Here is a 19,622-nt window from a genome sequence, read left to right as displayed (position 1 = left end):
GACCTCAGAAGGATGGAAGTCTGAGTCAACCTTGAGCCAGCTACCCGAACCCAGCTTCCGCCAGGATCGAACTCAGGTCATGAGCAGAGCTTAGGACTGCAGTACTGCAGCTTTACCAATCTAAACAGGTAATACTTGGTCATGAGGCTGTAGACCTCGGTAATCAGGCTTACCAACTAAGCTGGGAAACCTTGTCATGAAACTGTAGAACTTGAAGATCAAACTCAATAAACATGTCATGATGCAGTAGAGCTAGGAGGTTGGAACACTTTCCCTAAGCGCTTTCCACACTCCAAGGATTTATACCAGGGGTGTCAAACAACTGGCCCAGGGGGGCTCCTATCAGGCTCCCAAGCAACTGGCTGTCATCTGCTTCCTTCTCAAGTTTCAAGTTTATTTAAGTTTATGTCCCGCCCTTCCCACCGAGGTGGCTCAGGGCGGCTCATAACACATAAAAATCTAACATAATTTGAGTTTAAAACATCTAACACAGTTAAAACAATAAAATAATAAAACATATAGCGGCGGTCTGTGTCCCTCTCTCTTGCTTCCTTCTGCATCACAGCTTGCTCAATCTTGCCAGGCTTGCTCAATCGCACAGGAGCTACGGAGCAAAGTCTCTATTTTCTCCATAGGCTGAGGCTCCTCCCTTGGGGAGGATGGGAGGGAGGGAGAGCTTGCTTTGCTAGGCTCTCTCAGTTGCACAGCAGAGCTACTGAGCCAAGCCTCTCTTCCTTCTTTTGGCTGAGGCTCCTCCCCCTCCTGGGGAAAGAAGGAAAGAGCCAGAGCTTCCTTTGCCCAGTTCCCTGGATCCCACGGGAGAAATACAAAGAAAGCACCTTTAAGACCAATGAGTGCTAACGTTTTAAGCTTGCTTTACGTTTGTTTTTGTTTTGTTTTTTAAAAATTGTGTTTGTGTCCTTTATCTCTGCTCCCTAATCTTAAATAGGTACACACATGACCTGGCCCAACCCGACATGGCCTGGCCCAGCAAGGTCTTATTTATGTCAGATCCGCCCTCACAACCCCTGACCTAGCAGCATCTGAGCTGGAGAGCCACAGAAAGGACTTCCCCCTTTGCAGCCTGTTTAAAATGCACCCAGGAGGTTTTGCTCCTTGCCAACCCCCCAGGAGGAAAAGGCATTTCTTCTTCATATCATGGACTAATTCACCTTGATAGATCCAAGCAGTCAGCCGTGTTGGTCTGAAGTAGTAGAACAAATCAGGAGTCGAGTGGTACCTTTAAGGCCAACTTAGTTTTATTCAGAACGTCAGCTTTCGTGTGCTCTCTAAGCACGCTTCCTCAGACGAGGGATCTGGTACAGTGAGCATAGCTGGCAGGCAGCGGCTCAGAATGCAAACTGGTACAAATTTAAGATTCAATGGCAGTATAGTAGAATTATCTGGTAGGGAGTGGTTTAGAATGCAAAATGGTACACATTTAAGATCCAATGACAGAATAGTAAAATTATTTGGTAGGGAGTGGTTTAGAGTGCAAAATGGTACAAATTTAAGATCCAGTGACAGAATAGTAAAATTAACCAATTGAGCAAACCTTTGATCTGAGTAGCAAGAGCATGATTAAAGGTTTGCTCAATTTCTTAATTTTATTCTGTCATTGAATCTTAAATCTGTACCATTTTGCATTCTAAGCCCCTGCCTATCAGATAATTCGGCTATACTGCCATTGGGTCTTCAATTTAATCCACCTGGAGTCTCCAGGAAAAAAAGCTGTTGCAGAAACAACAAAGGAGAAGCACTGAATGAAGTGAGAGAGAACCAAGCGGGCAGCCGTGCTGGTCTGAAGCGGTTGAACAAAGCAGGAGTCAAGCCGCACCTTGAAGACCAACCCATTTTTATTCAGGACGTAAGCTTTCCTGTGCTCTCTACGCACACTACATCAGGCGAGGAATCCTGCACACTGAGCAAAGCCGCACGTAGCTGGCAGGCAGCGGCTCAGAATGCAAAATGGTACAAATTTAAGATTCAATGGCAGTATAGTAGAATTATCTGGTAGGGAGTGGTTTAGAATGCAAAATGGTACAAATTTAAGATCCAGTGACAGAATAGTAAAATTAACAAATTGAGCAAACCTTTGATCTGAGTAGCAAGAGCATGATTAAAGGTTTGCTCAATTTCTTAATTTTATTCTGTCATTGAATCTTAAATCTGTACCATTTTGCATTCTAAGCCCCTGCCTATCAGATAATTCGGCTATACTGCCATTGGGTCTTCAATTTAATCCACCTGGAGTCTCCAGAGAAAAAAAAAAGCTGCTACAGAAACAACAAAGGAGAAGCACTGAATGAAGCGAGAGAGATCCAAGCGGGCAGCCGTGCTGGTCTGAAGCAGTTGAACAAAGCAGGAGTCAAGCCGCACCTTGAAGACCAACCCATTTTTATTCAGAACGTCAGCTTTCCTGCGCTCTCTACGCACACTTCATCAGGCGAGGGATCCGGCACACTGAGCAAAGCCGCACGTAGCTGGCAGGCAGCGGCTCAGAATGCAAAATGGTACAAATCTAAGATCCAGCGACAGTAGAGTGAAATTATCTGGTAGGGAGGGGTTTAGAATGTAAAAAACTTACTATTCTGTCATTGCACCATTTTGCATTCTAAACCCCTCCCTGCCAGATAATTTCGCTTCCCTGTCGCTGGTTCTTAAATCTGTGCCATGTTGCGTTCTGGGCCACCGCCTGCCAGCTCTGTGCGGGATCCCTCCTTCCAGAGGGGAGAAACCTTTTCCCCAACACTCCTCCAGCCACCTCTGGGGGGGCAGGGAACTACATTTCCCAGCAGGCCTTGCAAGCCCCAGGGCGGTCCTCCCTGCCTTTTCCAGGCGCTGGGATATATGGGGAGGGGGGGAGTGTTGCACCCTTCTCCTTCCTCTTCCTTCCCACCCCGGCTGCTGGGGGAGGATCCGGCTCTTGCACCTCTGCAGCAGCAGCAGCTGGAGGGCAGGTGAGCAGATCCAGGCTTCCTGGGGTCAGATCTGGGGGAGAACAAGGGGAGGAGGAGAAGATCTTGCACGGGGGGGCGGGCATGCAAGACGGAGAGGCTTCCCCGCCGGGCTCCGCTTCTTCTGCAAACTTGGAGGGGTGGCCGGATCCAAGAAAAGAAACTGGCTCCCATTGCAGGGCAGCTCTTGGGTTTGCAGGCCCCCCCCCCGCTTTGCAGGATCAGAGCCAGGATTTCATGTTGGGGGGGGCCCACAGCAGGGTTTGGGGCGGGGGGGGCAGGGAGCCCTGGGCCCTAAGAGCTGCCTTGAGTTCCACAAGCCCCCCCCCCTTTGCCTGGGCAGGCACAGCAGCTCTGCTCCCCCCACCCCTTGCTGATGTGCCCCTCCCCAGAGAGGCAGAGACCTCTTGACTCCCCCCCCCCCCCTTTGCACTGCAGGCTGTGTTAGGGAAGGGGAGAGAAGAAAGCAAAAAGACCAGCAGGGAGGAAGGAATTCCGCCCCCCCCCCCACACACACACATGGTGCTTGTGCGTGGCTTCCGGGGAGAAACCCGGGCCTTCCACTGCAAAGTATTTGTTGCTCATAGAATCTGTCAAGCATGCTATTTCTAAGTGCTGGTTTATCCATACCTTTCTTCTCTCCCTCCCCCCCCCCCTTCTCACTTGTCTCCCTTCCCCCCTGTGAATGCATAATGACTCTCTTTGCTTCTGGGATGTGTAGCGTAATCTTGTATTATCAATGTAAAGTGTCTCTCCCCCAGCTTCTCACAGCCAAGTCTTATCAGCTAGCAGAGAAGGTGTGAGAAAGGGAGATGGTTACATTCCTTAGTGGTAAAAGAGAGGCCAGCGAGTAGCTTTGGAACCTTCAACTCAGTTTGCATCTTTGCTATTCTTTTGAAGTTATCTGTAACCCCGTCTTTTGAAGTAGCCTGTAAGATACCATGCGTTACTGCGTCAGGTATTACTTCCAAGGAATCCGCCCTTGGAGCAAGTCATGGAATTTCAATGAAGCAAGTCTTTGATTAAAAACAAAAAGCTTGATTATTACAAAATATCGATGCTTGGCAGAATCATAGAGTTGGAAGGGACCTCCAGGGTTATCTAGTCCAACCCCCTGCACAGTGCAGGAAACTCACAAACACCTCCCCCTAAATTCACAGGATCTTCATTGCTGTCAGATGGCCATCTAGCCTCTGTTGAAAAACCTCCAAAGAAGGAGAGCCCACCACCTCCCAAGGAGGAAGTCTCTTCCGCTGAGGAACCGCTCTAACAATCAGGAAGTTCTTCCTAATGTTTAGCTGGAAATTCTTATAATTTAATTTCAACCCATTGGTTCTGGTCCTACCTTCCGGGACCGCAGAAAACAATTCCACACCGTCCTCTAGATGACAGCCCTTAAAGGACTTGAAGATGGCGATCCTATCACCTCTCAGCCGCCTCCATTGATTGTAGAGAAATAATCGCCCCCCAATTTTTTTAATGAATTCACTGCAAGACCTTTATCAAGGAGAAGGAGTAGGAGAAATTGGATTTATATCCTGTCCTGCACTCTGAATCTCAGAGTCTCAGTCTCCTTAACGCCCCCCCCCCCCCCACAACAGACACCCTGTGAGGTGGGTGGAGCTGAGAGGGCTCTTACAGCAGCTGCCCTTTCAAGGACAACTCCTACAAGATCCAGTTTGGTGTTTTGGTGGAATGGCCTTGGGTCAGCCATAGCTCTGGCAGAGGTTGTCCTTGAAAGGGCAGCCGCTGTGAGAGCCCTCTCAGCCCCACCCACCTCACAGGGTGTCTGTTGTGGGTGGAGAAGATAAAGGAGATTGTGAGCTGCTCTGAAACTCTGAGATTTGGAGTGGAGGGCGGGGTATAAATCCAGTATCTTCTTCATCTCTGGCTGACCTGAGGCCATTCCAGCAGCTGCAAGTGGAGGAGTGGGGAATCAAACCTAGTTCTCCCAGATAAGAACATAAGAGAAGCCATGTTGGATCAGGCCAATGGCCCATCCAGTCCAACACTCTGTGTCACACAGTGGCCAAAAAAACCAGGTGCCATCAAGAGGTCCACCAGTGGGGCTAGAAGCCCTCCCACTGTGCCCCCCCAAAAAACACCAAGAATACAGAGCATCACACTGTAAGAGTCCGCACACATCACCACTATACCAAACTGGCCCTCTTTTTTGAAGAAGATATTGGATTTATATCCCTCCCTATGCTTTCAATCTCAGAGTCTCATTGCAGCTTACGATCTCCTTTATCTTCTTCCCTCACAACAGACACCCTGTGAGGTGGGTGGGGCTGAGAGGACTCTCACAGCAGCTGCCCTTTCAAGGACAACCTCTGCCAGAGCTACGTCTGACCCAAGGCCATTTCAGCAGCTGCAAGGGGAGGAGTGGGGAATAAAACCCGGTTCTCCCAGATAAGAGAGCTATGGCTGACCCAAGGCCATTCCAGCAGGTTCAAGCAGAGGAGTGGGGAATCAAATCTGGTTCTCCCAGATAAGAGAGCTCTCTTATCTGGGAGAACCGGGTTTGATTCCCGACTCCTCCACCTGCAGCTGCTGGAATGGCCTTGAGTCAGCCAGAAGGTCTGCACACTTAACCACTGCATCAAAAGGTGGGGTATAAATCTGCAGTTGTCTTCTTCTTCTTCCTCTTGAAAGCTCAGAGATGGGAACAGATGAGTCACAGGTCCATGTTCCCCTCTTCCAGAGCTCCCCGGTGTCCCTTGAGGAGGCGGCCATGTTCTTCACGAAGGAGGAATGGGCCCTGCTGGATCCGGGCCAAAGAAAACTCTTCTGGAAAGTGATGGAGGAAACTTCTGAGACTGCGTCCTCTCTGAGTAAGACTCTTTCCCCTTTTATCATCAACACGGCAGCGAAGGGAGGGTTTTGACCCTCTTGGTGTTTCGAACTCATTTCCCCACCTTTCCCTCTTTGTCCTCGTGGTGCAGGGCTTCCCCTCAGGGATGTTCTTTGGGTCTTCCCCTCAGAGCTTCCCCTCAGAGCTGAGGGCTTCCCCTCAGAGTTGTTCTTTGGGTCACTGCTGGGAGGGAAGTTTTGTGTTGTGCTGAAGAGGACAGAGGTCACAGAACAGCTTCATAAGATGCTTTAAAATGTTTTAACTGTATTTACTGGTTGAAATTTTGAACTGTTTAATTGTATTTATTGTCTGAAGTTTGAACTGATCGTTAGCCGCCCTGAGTCCGCTTGCGGAAAGGGCAGGATATAAATTAAAGGTAATAATAATAAAAAGGAGGGAGTTTATATGAACATATGAAGCTGCCTTCTACTGAATCAGACCCTTGGTCCATCAAAGTCAGTATTGTCTACTCAGACTGGCAGCGGCTCTCCAGGGTCTCCAGCTGAGGTTCTTCACGCCTACTTGCCTGGACCCTTTTGAGTTGGAGATGCCGGGGATTGAACCTGGGACCTTCTGCTTACCAAGCAGATGCTCTGCCACTGAGCCACTGTCCCTCCCCTAAATAATATGAACATCTGAAGCTGCCTTCTACTGAATCAGACCCTTGGTCCATCAAAGTCAGTATTGTCTACTCAGACTGGCAGTGGCTCTCCAGGGCCTCAAGCTGACGTTTTTCACACCTATTTGCTTGGAGCCTTTTGAGTTGGAGATGCCGGGGATTGAACCTGGGACCTGCTGCTTGCCAAGCAGATGCTCTACCGTCCTTGGTTGAGAAACCAAGAAGGAAGATTTACTGATATGCACAGGAAGCTGCCCCGCAAATGAGCAAAGAAACCCTATTTCTACATTTCAAAATGCCTCGCTTTTAAAATCCTGCTTGGGTGATGCTGTTGCAGGAGACTACATTTCCCAGAAGGACTTGCGTGAGAGATCAGGCCTGCCTTTTCCAGGTGCCCAGGGCACACCTTTAACTCAAGGCAGAGATGAACTTTTATGGAATATGCAGTTCTCCGGAGTGTCTCTCCGTTCATGTTTCCCGTGGCTGGAGGGAGAAATGGACCTTTGCTTGTCTGCAGGAAAGGTGAGCTTAAGATTTCATCCGCAGCTCTTGAGCAAGAATAGGGGAGGGGAGAGAACATGTGCATGAAACAGAGTCAGGGTGGGCCCTCGACTTTTTGGCACCCTCGGCAGGGCTAAGGACTTGTGCCCCCCCCCATTAGATCAGCAGCAGCGTCCCCCGGGCATTCACTCCCCCCTCCCTCTCCCCACTCCCCTTCTGTTTTCCTCCTTCCTTCTCTCGCCCACACAGAGGGCAGGATCTTAAATTTTAATGCTCAGGGTTGCCAAGTCTAACTCAGAAAATACTTGGGAACTTTGGGGGTGGAGCCAGGAGACTTTCACATTCCCTAAAATAAATAAGCAAAAATGAAAGTAGCGCAGTTCGCTGGAGATAGATCCAAGAGCGCAGCCGCGTCGGTCTGAAGCAGTTGAACAAAACAGGAGTCAAGTCGTACCTTTGACACCAACAAAGTTTTATTCAGTTCCCTGGAGAACAGTCTTCATTTCCTCATCCCCAACGTGCTGCACAAGCGCTCTCTCTCTCTCTCTCTCTTCTGGGAAGTGATGGAGGAAAATTATGAGATAGCAGCCTCTCTGAGTAAGGCTCTTTCCCCTTTTATTGTGAACATGGTGGAAGAGGGAGGGGTCGACATCTTCCTTTGACCCTTCCCAGAAGAGAGCCCGTTTGGTTTAGTGGTTAAGTGTGTGGACTCTTATCTGGGAGAAACGGGTTGGATTCCCCCCTCCTCCACTTGCACCTGCTGGAACGGCCTTGGGTCAGCCAGAGCTCTCTTATCTGGGAGTACCGGGTTTGATTCCCCACTCCTCCACTTGCAGCTGCTAGAATGGCCTTGGGCCAGCCTTAGCTCTCTTATCTGGGAGAACCGGGTTTGATTCCCCACTCCTCCACTTGCACCTGCTGGAATGGCCTTGGGCCAGCCTTAGCTCTCTTATCTGGGAGAACCGGGTTTGATTCCCCACTCCTCCACTTGCACCTGCTGGAATGGCCTTGGGTCAGGCAGAGCTCTCTTATCTGGGAGAACCGGGTTTGATTCCCCACTCCTCCACTTGCACCTGCTGGAATGGCCTTTGGTCAGCCAGAGCTCTCTTATCTGGGAGAACCGGGTTTGATTCCCCCCTCCTCCACTTGCAGCTGCTGGAATGGCCTTGGGTCAGCCAGAGCTCTCTTATCTGGGAGAACCGGGTTTGATTCCCCACTCCTCCACTTGCACCTGCTAGAATGGCCTTGGGTCATCCATAGCTCAGGCAGAGGTTGTCCTTGAACGGGTAGCTGCTGTGAGAGCTCTCTCAGCCCCACCCACCTCACAGGGTGTCTGTTGTGGGGGAAGGAGATAAAGGAGATTGTAAGCCGTTCTGAGTCTCTCATTCAGAGAGAAGGGCAAGGTATAAATTTGCAGTCGTCGTCTTCTAACCCAAAGTTCCCCAAAATTTCAAAGTGTAGGGCGGGATATAAAGTCAATACCTTCTTCAAAAAAAAGAGAGCCAGTTTGGGGTAGTGGTTAAGTGCGCAGACTCTAATCTGGGAGAACTGGGTTTGATTCCCCACTCTTCCACTTGCAGCTGCTGGAATGGCCTTGGGTCAGCCGTAGGTCTTGTAAGAGTTGTCCTTGAAAGGGCAGCTGCTGTGAGAGCCCTCTCAGCCCCACCCACCTCACATAGTGTTTGTTGTGCGGGAGGAAGGGAAAGAAGATTGTAGGCCGCTCTGAGACTCTGTCCTTGAAAGGGCAGCTTCTGGGGGAGCTCTCTCAGCCCCACCCACCTCACAGGGTGTCTGTTGTGGGGCAAGAAGATAAAGGAGATTGTGAGCCGCTCTGAGACTCTTGAGTGAAGGGCAGAATATAAATCCAACGTTGTTCTCTTCTTAACATAAGAGAAGCCATGTTGGATCAGGCCAATGGCCCATCCAGTCCAACACTCTGTGTCACACAGTGGCCAAAAAATTTATATATATATATATATATATATATATATATATATACACACACACACAAACTGTGGCATATAACCACTGATGGACCTCTGCTCCATATTTTTATCTAACCCCCTCTTGAAGCTGGCTATGCTTGTAGCAGCCACCACCTCCTGTGGCAGTGAATTCCACATGTTAATTACCCTTTGTGTGAAGAAGTACCTCCTTTTATCCGTTCTAACCCGACTGCTCAGCAATTTCATCGAATGCCCACGAGTTCTTGTATTGTGAGAAAGGGAGAAAAGTACTTCTTTCTCTACCTCCTCCTCCTCCTTCTTCTTCTCTCTCTCTCTCTGACACACAATCACACACAGAACAGCCAAAATAAACAGTTTGCAACCCCACACTTGTGTGGTCTCACTGGGGCAATCTACACATGAGTTGCTGAAGTCCCAAGTTCTTTAGGAAAGCCAAGGGTTCTAGTTTACCTTTTACTATGCAAACAACCTCTGAAAAGATTGTGAAACCAACGGAGGGTCTGGCCTTCTTTCGCAGTTACTGGGAGCAGTCGTGTGTCCTACTGGCTCCCCCCGCCCACGTTCAGCCTGACTCCTAGATTTAACACATGCACAGATACATTTATCTTTGCTTTAAGGCATTTAATCCAAGACCCATTTACGAGATGCAGTAGCTCACTTGCTGTTCCAGGACACGAGGAACAAACTCCCAGCATTCTGTAGGAGGCTTGTGCTGATTTTTTTTTTTTGCCCTGCATCTGTCACCCACAAAGCCCCAAGGATCACTTGCCCTGGGGAGAATCAGCCTTTGGTTTGTAGGAGAAAAAGAGAAAGAAAGACACCTTCACTTTAACTAGGGAACGGCAGTTTCTGGTTTTGCAGATGGATGCCTCCCAGAGATTACAACTGAATGTCTGTAGTTCCAGGTGGGAAGCCGTGTTGGTCTGAAGCAGTAGCACCTTTGAGACCAACAAAGTTTTATTGCATCCTGTGCAAAAGCTGACATTCTGAATAAAACTTTGTTGGTCTTAAAGGTGCTACTGGGCTCCTACTTTGTTCTACAGCAGGGGTGGCCAACGGTAGCTCTCCAGATGTTTTTTTTTGCCTACAGCTCCCATCAGCCTCAGCCAGCATGGCCAATGGCTGGGGCTGATGGGAGTTGTAGGCAAAAAAAACATCTGGAGAACTACCGTTGGCCACCCCTGCTACAGAACGTCTCTGCAGACAACAACGTTTAAAGCAGGAATCTTCTCTCAAACGCTGTTTCTGTTTGTTTCTGCGATTAAACGCACTAGGTGGCATAATGAGAGATTTTCAGTCTGTTACTTTCCCCTGCTTTTAACTGGATTCGACCGAGAGAAATCCAGTTCTTTACAATTGTCTTAGTTTTATATATTTTTTTGGAAATGTTCAGTATGTAATATCCGGCTGAGCGCTATTTTCCTTGCCATCAGTTTGATGGATTGGATTCTTTAATTAGTTGCCTGGCCGATGGAGTTCTTTCTTTCTTTCCTGAATGGTCAAGGATGGGAACAGAGGATCCACTGGGTCATATTTTCCTCTTTCAGAGATCTCCCGTGTCCTTTGAGGGGGTCGCTGTGTTCTTCACGGAGGAGGAATGGGTTCTGCTCGATCCAGGCCAAAGAAAACTCTACTGGAATGTTACAGAGGAAATTTTGGAGACCATGGCCTCTCTGGGTAAGGATCTTTCCTCTTGTGTTATGCTCACGGAAGAGGAGGGAGGGAAGGAGGGGTAACTTCCTTTTGACAGTCTTTCATTTCAGGATACACTTCCATTTCTTGTAGAGGAGCAGAGCTTTCAGCACCTGAAAAAGAAAGGTTAAAATACTCTTGCGCTGCAAAGAGACACCTCTTGTTGAAACTAGCTAGCTCTGATTGGGAGAGATGGGCAGTATCCAGTTGGGTTTCTGCTGGGCAATCTGAGAGCCTCTTTTTTCCTCTTTCAGTCCTACTATTCTAGGCAGAGTGGCTCTCCCACTCCTATTGTGCGGGGAGATAAAGGAGCCCAAAGTTCACCTTCTCCTTAGTGCTTTCTTAGAGTGAGTGGGGCTGAGGGGAGGGAAAGCATCATTGACTGGACCAGGCCAGAGTAGGGCCCTTGCTCAGCAATGGAGATTCTGAACTGCATCTCTGAAGTCTGAAATTCAGCCAATGGCCTTTGAAAAAGGACGTCAGGGGTGAGAAAGGCCCCCCCCCGCGCCCATCCCGAGACACCTCCTCTTGGAGCGGAATGGGCCGGACTTGAGAGAAAGTGGCAGGCGGAATCTTGGTGGAGGAGGACATGAGAGTCGACTGGGAGGAAGGTGATGGGCAAGGGAGGAAAAGCAAAGACCTTTCCAGGGGGTGAAGCGGGGCTCACGGGTGGGATTGCTCTTCCTCGCAATGTTCTGCTCTTAGCTAGTTCAGAGCAAGTCCCAGCAGGGACGGTGCGGTCTCATTTGGAATAATGTGTGCAATTCTGGTCACCGCTCCTCAAAAAGGATATTATAGCATTGGAAAAAGTGCAGAAAAGGACAACTGGAATGATTAAAGGGCTGGAACACTTTCCCTATGAAGAAAGGTTGAAACGCTTGGGGCTCTTTAGCGTGGAGAAACGTCGACTGCGGGGTGACATGATAGAGGTTTAGAAGATAATGCATGGGATGGAGAAAGTAGAGAAAGAGGTACTTTTCTCCCTTTCTCACAATACAAGAACTCGTGGGCATTCGATGAAATTGCTGAGCAGACAGGTTAAAACGGATAAAAGGAAGTACTTCTTCACCCAAAGGGTGATTAACATGTGGAATTCACTGCCACAGGAGGTGGTGGTGGCCACAAGCATAGCCACCTTCAAGAGGGGTTTAGATAAAAATATGGAGCAGAGGTCCATCAGTGGCTATTAGCCACAGTGTGTGTGTATGTATAAAATTTTTTGCCACTGTGTGACACAGAGTGTTGGACTGGATGGGCCATTGGCCTGATCCAGCATGGTTTCCCTTAAGTTCTTATGTGACACAGAGTGTTGGACTAGATGGGCCACTGGCCTGATCCAACAGGGCTTCTCTTATGTTCTTATGTGACACAGAGTGTTGGACTGGATGGGCCATTGGCCTGATCCAACAGGGCTTCTCTTATGTTCTTATGTGACACAGAGTGTTGGACTAGATGGGCCACTGGCCTGATCCAACAGGGCTTCTCTTATGTTCTTATGTGACACACAGTGTTGGACTGGAGGGGCCATTGGCCTGATCCAACATAGTTTCCCTTAAGTTCTTATGTGACACAGAGTGTTGGACTAGATGGGCCACTGGCCTGATCCAACAGGGCTTCTCTTATGTTCTTATGTGACACAGAGTGTTGGACTGGATGGGCCATTGGCCTGATCCAACATGGTTTCTCTTAAGTTCTTATGTGACACACAGTGTTGGACTGGAGGGGCCACTGGCCTGATCCAACATGGCTTCTGTTATGTTCTTATGTGACACAGAGTGTTGGACTGGAGGGGCCACTGGCCTGATCCAACAGGGCTTCTCTTATGTTCTTATGTGACACAGAGTGTTGGACTGGATGGGCCATTGGCCTGATCCAACATGGCTTGTCCTATGTGATGCAGAGTGTTGGACTGGGTGGGTTGTTGGCCTGATCCAACATGGCTTCTCTTATGTGACACAGAGTGTTGGACTGGAGGGGCCACTGGCCTGATCCAACATGGCTTGTCCTATGTGATACAGAGTGTTGGACTGGGTGGGTTGTTGGCCTGATCCAACATGGCTTCTCTTATATTCTTAGGTATTTCTGACCATGGGATTTTACCCAACGTATCTCTACATTTGCCAAAATTTGCTTTCCTGAAGTCCAATCTATATGTCTGACTACATACAGCTTTCCCCTTCCCTAAGACTGTAAGTTCCAAGAGCACATGGCCACTACTGCCCACTGTTTCCATCTCATCAACCAGCTTGGAGAGAATAAAATCCAAGACCGCAGATCCCTTTGTTCTCTACTTTCTGGAAAATGAAGTTGTCAGCAAGATACATTAGGAATTTATTTGAGCTTTTGTTTTTTAGCAGAGTTGAACTTCCAACAGATGTCCAGGAAATTAAAATCTCCCATGACCACTGTGTCCCTTCGCTTGGAGAACTTTGCAGTCTGTTGTAGGAGTATCTCATCTAAGCCCTTTGCCCAGCTTGGCGGTCTATAGCAGACTCCCATCATTAAATCACTGTTATTTCTTTTATTTTTACCCAGAGACTATTCTTTTGATTTAATCAAAATAATCCAGTAAAATTCATGATTTGTACAGCATTTTGTTTGATTCTTTTTTTGTGGGTTTCCCTAAACAAACACCAGAAAACTTACTAACCTTAATAGGCTCTCAAGAGCAAGTTTCTGTAAGAGAAGCAAGAAATTACCTCCTTCTTTTCCAAGTGTGTTTAAATATTGCTGAGGTTTTTCCAAGCCCTTGGTTCTGGTTGCAGAAAATACCATTGACTACTGACTATATCTGCTAACTGGTATTTGTACCTTATCATTCTTATATGATTTTGGTCTCTCTTTTCCAGTTGCAGATGTGTTTGAGAAGGAATCAGGAGGGAGAGTTGTGGAAAAAGACAACAACATACAAATGGAAGCACAATCTGGGGGTCAAGTGGTACCAGAAAGACATTACAGAAGAAAGAGGGAACCAAAACAGAAGCAAAGGAAGGAATTGGTGGCCTGTCAGAGCAGAAAGAAGCCTGTGGTCTCAGCCCAAGATGAAACACGGAAGAGAAAGAAAAGGCCTAATGGTACCATGAACCAGAAAGGGTTCAACTGCAAATTCAGTGCTAAAACATATCACAAAGTTCCAGCATTCTTGAAAAGGCATAAATGTGTGGAATGTGGGAAGTGCTTCCAATGGAGTAGTTCACTAACTGTCCATCAAAGGTTTCACACAGGAGAGAAGCCATATAACTGCTTGGAGTGCGGAAAGTGCTTCTCTCATTGTAGCAGCCTAAAAGTACATAAAAATATTCATACTGGGGAGAAGCCATATAGATGCTTGGAGTGTGGAAAGTGCTTCTCTCAGAATGGTGTCCTTACTGTACATCAAAGGTGTCACACAGGGGAAAAGCCATATAGATGCTTTGAATGTGGAAAGTGCTTCTCTCAGAGTAGCAACCTGAAAACACATCAAAAGTTTCATACAGGAGAGAAGCCATATAATTGCTTAGAGTGCGGAAAGTGCTTCTCCAATAATTCTGGTCTACGTGTTCATCAAAAGATTCATACTGGGGAGAAGCCATATAAATGCTCAGAGTGTGGTAAGTGCTTCTCTCGGAATTGCACCCTAAAAGGACATCAAAAGGTTCATACTGGGGAGAAGCCATTTAAATGCTTGGAATGTGGAAAATGCTTCTCTCAGCGTGGCCACTTAAAAATACATCAAAAGGTTCACACAGGAGAAAAACCATATAAATGCTTGGAGTGTGGAAAGTGCTTTTCTGAGAATGGTGCCCTAAAAAAACATCAAAAGATTCATACTGGGGAGAAGCCATATAAATGCTTGGAGTGTGGAAAGTGCTTCTCTCAGAATGGTGACCTAACTATCCATCACAGGATTCACACAGGGGAGAAACCATACAAATGCTTGGAGTGCGGAAAGTGCTTCACTCGGAATGACCACCTAACTATACACCACAGGTTTCATACTGGGGAAAAGCCATTTAAATGCTTGGAGTGTGGAAAGTGCTTCTCTCAGAGTAGCCACCTAAGGACACATAAAAAGATGCATACAAGGAAGAAATCATAAATGCTTGGAGTGTGGAAAGTGCTTCTCTGAGAAGGGTGATATAAGGAGACATCAGAGGTTTCACACAGGGGAGAAGTCATATAAATACACAGTGAGGCTAGTGCTTATCCACAGAAGTATGCTTGGATCATGTGAAGTGCTGGTATCACTTTGGATCTAGACAAGCTGGAAGGGGTCCAGAGGAGGGCGACGAAGATGGTGAGGGGTCTGGAGACCAAGTCCTGTGAGGAAAGGTTGAAGGAGCTGGGGATGTTTAGCCTGGAGAGGAGGTGGCTGAGAGGTGATAGGATCACCGTCTTCAAGTACTTGAAGGGCTGTCATAGAGAGGTTGGTGCAGAATTGTTTTCTGTGCCCCCAGAAGGTAGGACCAGAACCAAGAGGTTGAAATTAAATCAAAAGAGTTTCCAGCTCAACATTAGGAAGAACTTCCTGACCGTTAGAACGATTCCTCAGTGGAACAGGCTTCCTCCTGGGGAGGTGGTGGGCTCTCCTTCTTTGGAGGTTTTTCAACAGAGTCCAGATGGCCATCTGACAGCAATGAAGATCCTGTGAATTTAGGGGGAAGTGTTTGTGAGTTTCCTGCATTGTGCAGGGGGTTGGACTAGAAGACCCTGGAGGTCCCTTCCAACTCTGTGATTCTTTTGGAGTTATCAACTGCACATCAGAGTGTTCACACAGGGAAGAAGCTGTCAGAACCCCTTTGGGTTTCTTCCAATATTGAGTTTTAATGATGCCTGAATATATGGATTGTATTCTAGCTGTTTGTTTTCTCTTTCCTTTCTTTTTTTCTCCCACCATTGTCCCCCGCATTCCCAGTTTCTTTTCACACCTGGCCAGCCAGAGAGCCATCCTTGAAAGACTTTAAATGCATTCCCATGTGAATTGTCTAAGCGCTTATGTGTCAACCTCTCCCTTTTGGAACTTCTGAAGGTGGCTGGTGATAACACCTTGTTCTTTGATATATGGAATGTTTTGGTCAAGTGAGAATTGCCGTTTTTATTGTTGCTAAAGGCAGGGAGGGAGGTCTGGGCTGTGGGTTATTCCTGTCAAAACCCCAGTAGGGGACAGATCACCTGTAACAAATCAGTATGTGGATCCTGTGAAATTAGGGGGAGGGGTTTGTGAGCTTTCTGCATTGTGCAGGGGGTTAGACTAGATGACCCTGGAGGGCCCTTCCAACTCTATGATTCTATGAATAATAAAGCATTATCTACAGGATTGTTACTTGCAAGTCTTATGTTGTTGTTGTTAGTCTATTTGTACTCCAGGGCTCAGGGCAGAGTACATCAATACAAGCAGTAATAGAACCACGATAAAGTTAACAATAAAAACCAGTTACGATATTTAGTTGATAGTATAGCAGGATGGTATAGCAAGATGATACAGTAGGGGAGGTCAACCGATCTAACAAATAGATACCCACTGCCTCAACCAAAAGTGGGACGGTGGCTCAGTGGTAGAGTATCTACTTGGTTCTGTCCCCGGCATCTCCAACTAAAAAGGGTCCAGGCAAGTAGGCGTGAAAAACCTCAGCTTGAGACCCTGGAGAGCCGCTGCCAGTCTGAGTAGACAAGATTGATTTGGGAAGGGATGGTGGCTCAGTGGTAGAGCATCTGCTTGGGAAGCAGAAGGTCCCAGGTTCAATCCCCAGCATCTCCAACTAAAAAGGGTCCAGGCAAGTAGGCGTGAAAAACCTCAGCTTGAGACCCTGGAGAGCAGGGGAGGGATGGTGGCTCAGTGGTAGAGCATCTGCTGGGTAAGCAGAAGGTCCCAGGTTCAATCCCCGGCATCTCCAACTTAAAAGGGTCTAGGGAAGTAGGCGTGAAAAACCTCAGCTTTAGACCCCGGAGAGCCATGAATGGGGCTATGGCTCAGTGGTTGAGCATCTGCTTGGTAAGCAGAAGGTCCCAGGTTCAATCCCCGGCATCTCCAACTCAAAAGGGTCCAGGCAAATAGGCGTGAAAAACCTCAGCTTGAGACCCTGGAGAGCCGTTGCCAGTCTGAGTAGACAATACTGACTTTGATGGACTGAGGGTCTGATTCAGTAGAAGGCAGCTTCATAAGCTCAAAGTCTGGCGGAACACCTCCGTTTTACAGGCCGCACAAAAGGCTAACAAGCCAGGTAGGGCCCGGCTTTCTATAGGGAGCTGATTCCACCAGGTCGGGGCCAGTACCAAAAAGGTCCTGGGTGTGGTAGAGGAAAGACGGGCATCTCTTGGGCCGGGGATCTTGGGAGGCCAAACAAAGTAACTTCCGGGGCATATATGCGAAGAGACGGTCTCTGGGGAACAGACAGCTTCTCTTATAGAGGCCATATAAATGCTTAGAGTGTGGAAAGCGTTTCTTTTATAACAGCAACCTGTCTGCATATAGAAAGATTTATACTGGGGAGAAGCTAGATAAATGCTTGGCGTGTGAAAAAATGTTTCAGAAATGTAAGCTTGACTAGACATCAAACCGTTCACATAAGGGAGAAACGATATAAATGCCTGGAGCATGGAAAGCGTTTTCCTGAGAATGTCATCCTAAGGAGAGACATCAAAATGTTCACACGGGTAACTGTGTACGTGTCTGGAGGGTGGGAAGAGGTTCAGTCAGAATGGAAGCCTTGCCTTGCCTTACCTGCGAAAGCGACTGACCCTGCCCGTTTGTGGAGACAAACTGTTTTACGGCAGCTTCCCACGATGCGGACTTTCTCTTCTTCGTGTCCACCCTCCCCTCTTTTCCTTCCCAGCCTCAAACAAATCCAGGTAGCACAATTTGGTCACCAAAACAGATCCCCCCCCACCCCTGTACTTTCTGAAAGTTCACATTCATAGATCATTCATCACGGCGCTGAGATAAATGAATGTCTGAGACCCCTCCCCTGCCTTGTTCCTTCTTTCTTACAAGACTGGTTCAGGCCTGGTTCCGACTTCAAGGCAGCAACGGAGTTGAAAGGTTTATTCGGAAAACAACTTTGCTTTGCTGGGAAGTTTCAGTAAACTATAGAGAGAAGGGCCAGATGCAGTGAGAGAAGTGTCCGCCTCAGTCTCTGCTTATATATATATATGAACCTCTGAAGCTGCCTTATACTGAATCAGACCTTTGGTCCATCAAAGTCAGTCTTGTCTACTCAGACTGGCAGCGGCTCTCCAGGGTCTCAAGCTGAGGTTTTCCATGCCTACTTGCCTGGACCCTTTTTAGTTGGAGATGCTGGGGATTGAACCTGGGACCTTCTGCTTACCAAGCAGATGCTCAACCACTGAGCCACCATCCCTCCCCAAATCATTCTTGTCTCCTCAGACTGGCAGCGGCTCTCCAGGGTCTCAAGCTGAGGTTTTTCACTCCTATTTGCCTGGACCCTTTTAATAATAATAATAAATTTTAATTTATATCCCGCCCTCCCCGCCGGGGCAGGCTCAGGGCGGCTCACAAGACATGGTACATACCGTGATTACAATAAAATACAGTTAATATAATAAAATACAGTTAAAATACAATTAATTACAAATTTAATTTAATGTAATTTAAATTTAATGTAATGTAATTTAAATACAAATTCATAGATTAAGTTAAATAAATAAATTAAAACCAGTATAGATTGAAGGTGCTACAGTTCAATACATATATATATAAAGATGGCTAGGTGTCATTACAAGGATTCCACATTAAAAGCAAGTTGGAAGAGGACGGTTTTACAAGCCCTGTGGAACTGATTGAGGTCCCGCAGGGCTCGCACCTCCTCTGGCAGCTGATTCCACCATTGGGGAGCCATTATCGAGAAGGCCTGCTCCCTTGTTTTTAGCTTGGCCTCCCTTTTGAGTTGGAGATGCCGGGGATTGAACCTGGGGCCTTCTGCTTGCCATGCAGGTGCTCTGCCACTGAGGTCCCTCCTCTAAAGAATGGTGATGTCAGGGGGTGTGGCCTACATATGAACCTATGAAGCTGCCTTCTACTGAATCAGACCCCCCTCTCGGTCCATCCAAGTCAGTATTGCCTACTCAGACTGGCAGCGGCTCTCCAGGGTCTCAAGCTGAGGTTTTTCGCGCCTATTTGCCTGGACCCTTTTGAGTTGGGGATGCCGGGGATTGAACCTGGGACCTTCCGCTTACCAAACAGATGTTCTACTCCTGAGCCACTGTCCCTCCTCAAAGAGCCCTGAAAGTCAGTCTGGTCTACTCAGACTGGCAGCGGCTCTCCAGGGTCTCAAGCTGAGGTTTTTCACTCCTATTTGCCTGGACCCTTTTGAGTTGGAGATGCTGAGGACTGAACCTGGGACCTTCTGCTTACCAAGCAGATGTTCTACCACTGAGCCACTGTCCCTCCTCAAAAAAACCCTGAAAGTCAGTATTGCCTACTCAGACTGGCAGCGGCTCTCCAGGGTCTCAAGCTGAGGTTTTTCACACCTACTTGCCTGGACCCTTTTGAGTTGGAGATGCTGAGGACTGAACCTGGGACCTTCTGCTTACCAAGCAGATGCTCTACCACTGAGCCATCGTCCCTCCCCGTTGCTTCCTTGTTCTCAGCAAGCAATTCACTGCTCTCCGTTCAGTTAGAGATCCTGAGTAGACTGCAGCCCTCTCTTGCATTTCACCTTCCAGGTCAGATGCCTTGTAACAGCTCATGCAAGCATTGACATCACCAGATGGCCATCTCATTGGTCTAAAGGCCCCAGACCATGTTGGACCTCTGGACATAAGAATTAGGCTTTCTAATATACAAACGTACAAGCTAGCGAAGAGCGTTTGCTCATTGACTTTGGAAGTGTTTTTTATGGTTTCCTGAAACGGGCTTGAGATCTTGGAGTTGTGCGAGAGTCATTCTCTAAAAATGTCAGAGACAGTATGCGGCAGCAATGAAAAAGGCCAATGCTCTGCTGGAGTAAAAGGACAGGTCCTCTTGTGGATCAAAAACTGGCTTAGTAATAGGAAGCAGAGAGTGAGTATAAATGGGCAGTCTTCGCAGTGGAGGA

The 19,622-nt window shown here is 47.8% G+C and overlaps 1 protein-coding gene across 1 annotated transcript in view; it reads right to left on the bottom strand.

Moving 5' to 3' along the window:
* Positions 1-19,622, bottom strand: part of LOC132571146 (zinc finger protein 91-like) — a gene marked incomplete at its 3' end in the record, with an annotated part of 91,569 nt that overhangs the window by 34,405 nt on the left and 37,542 nt on the right. The window lies entirely within an intron of this gene.

Source organism: Heteronotia binoei, chromosome 5 (genome assembly GCF_032191835.1).
Source record: "Heteronotia binoei isolate CCM8104 ecotype False Entrance Well chromosome 5, APGP_CSIRO_Hbin_v1, whole genome shotgun sequence".
Taxonomy (NCBI): domain Eukaryota; kingdom Metazoa; phylum Chordata; class Lepidosauria; order Squamata; family Gekkonidae; genus Heteronotia; species Heteronotia binoei.
Note: the sequence above shows the minus strand (reverse complement) of the source record. Positions and strands in the feature narration are given on the sequence as shown.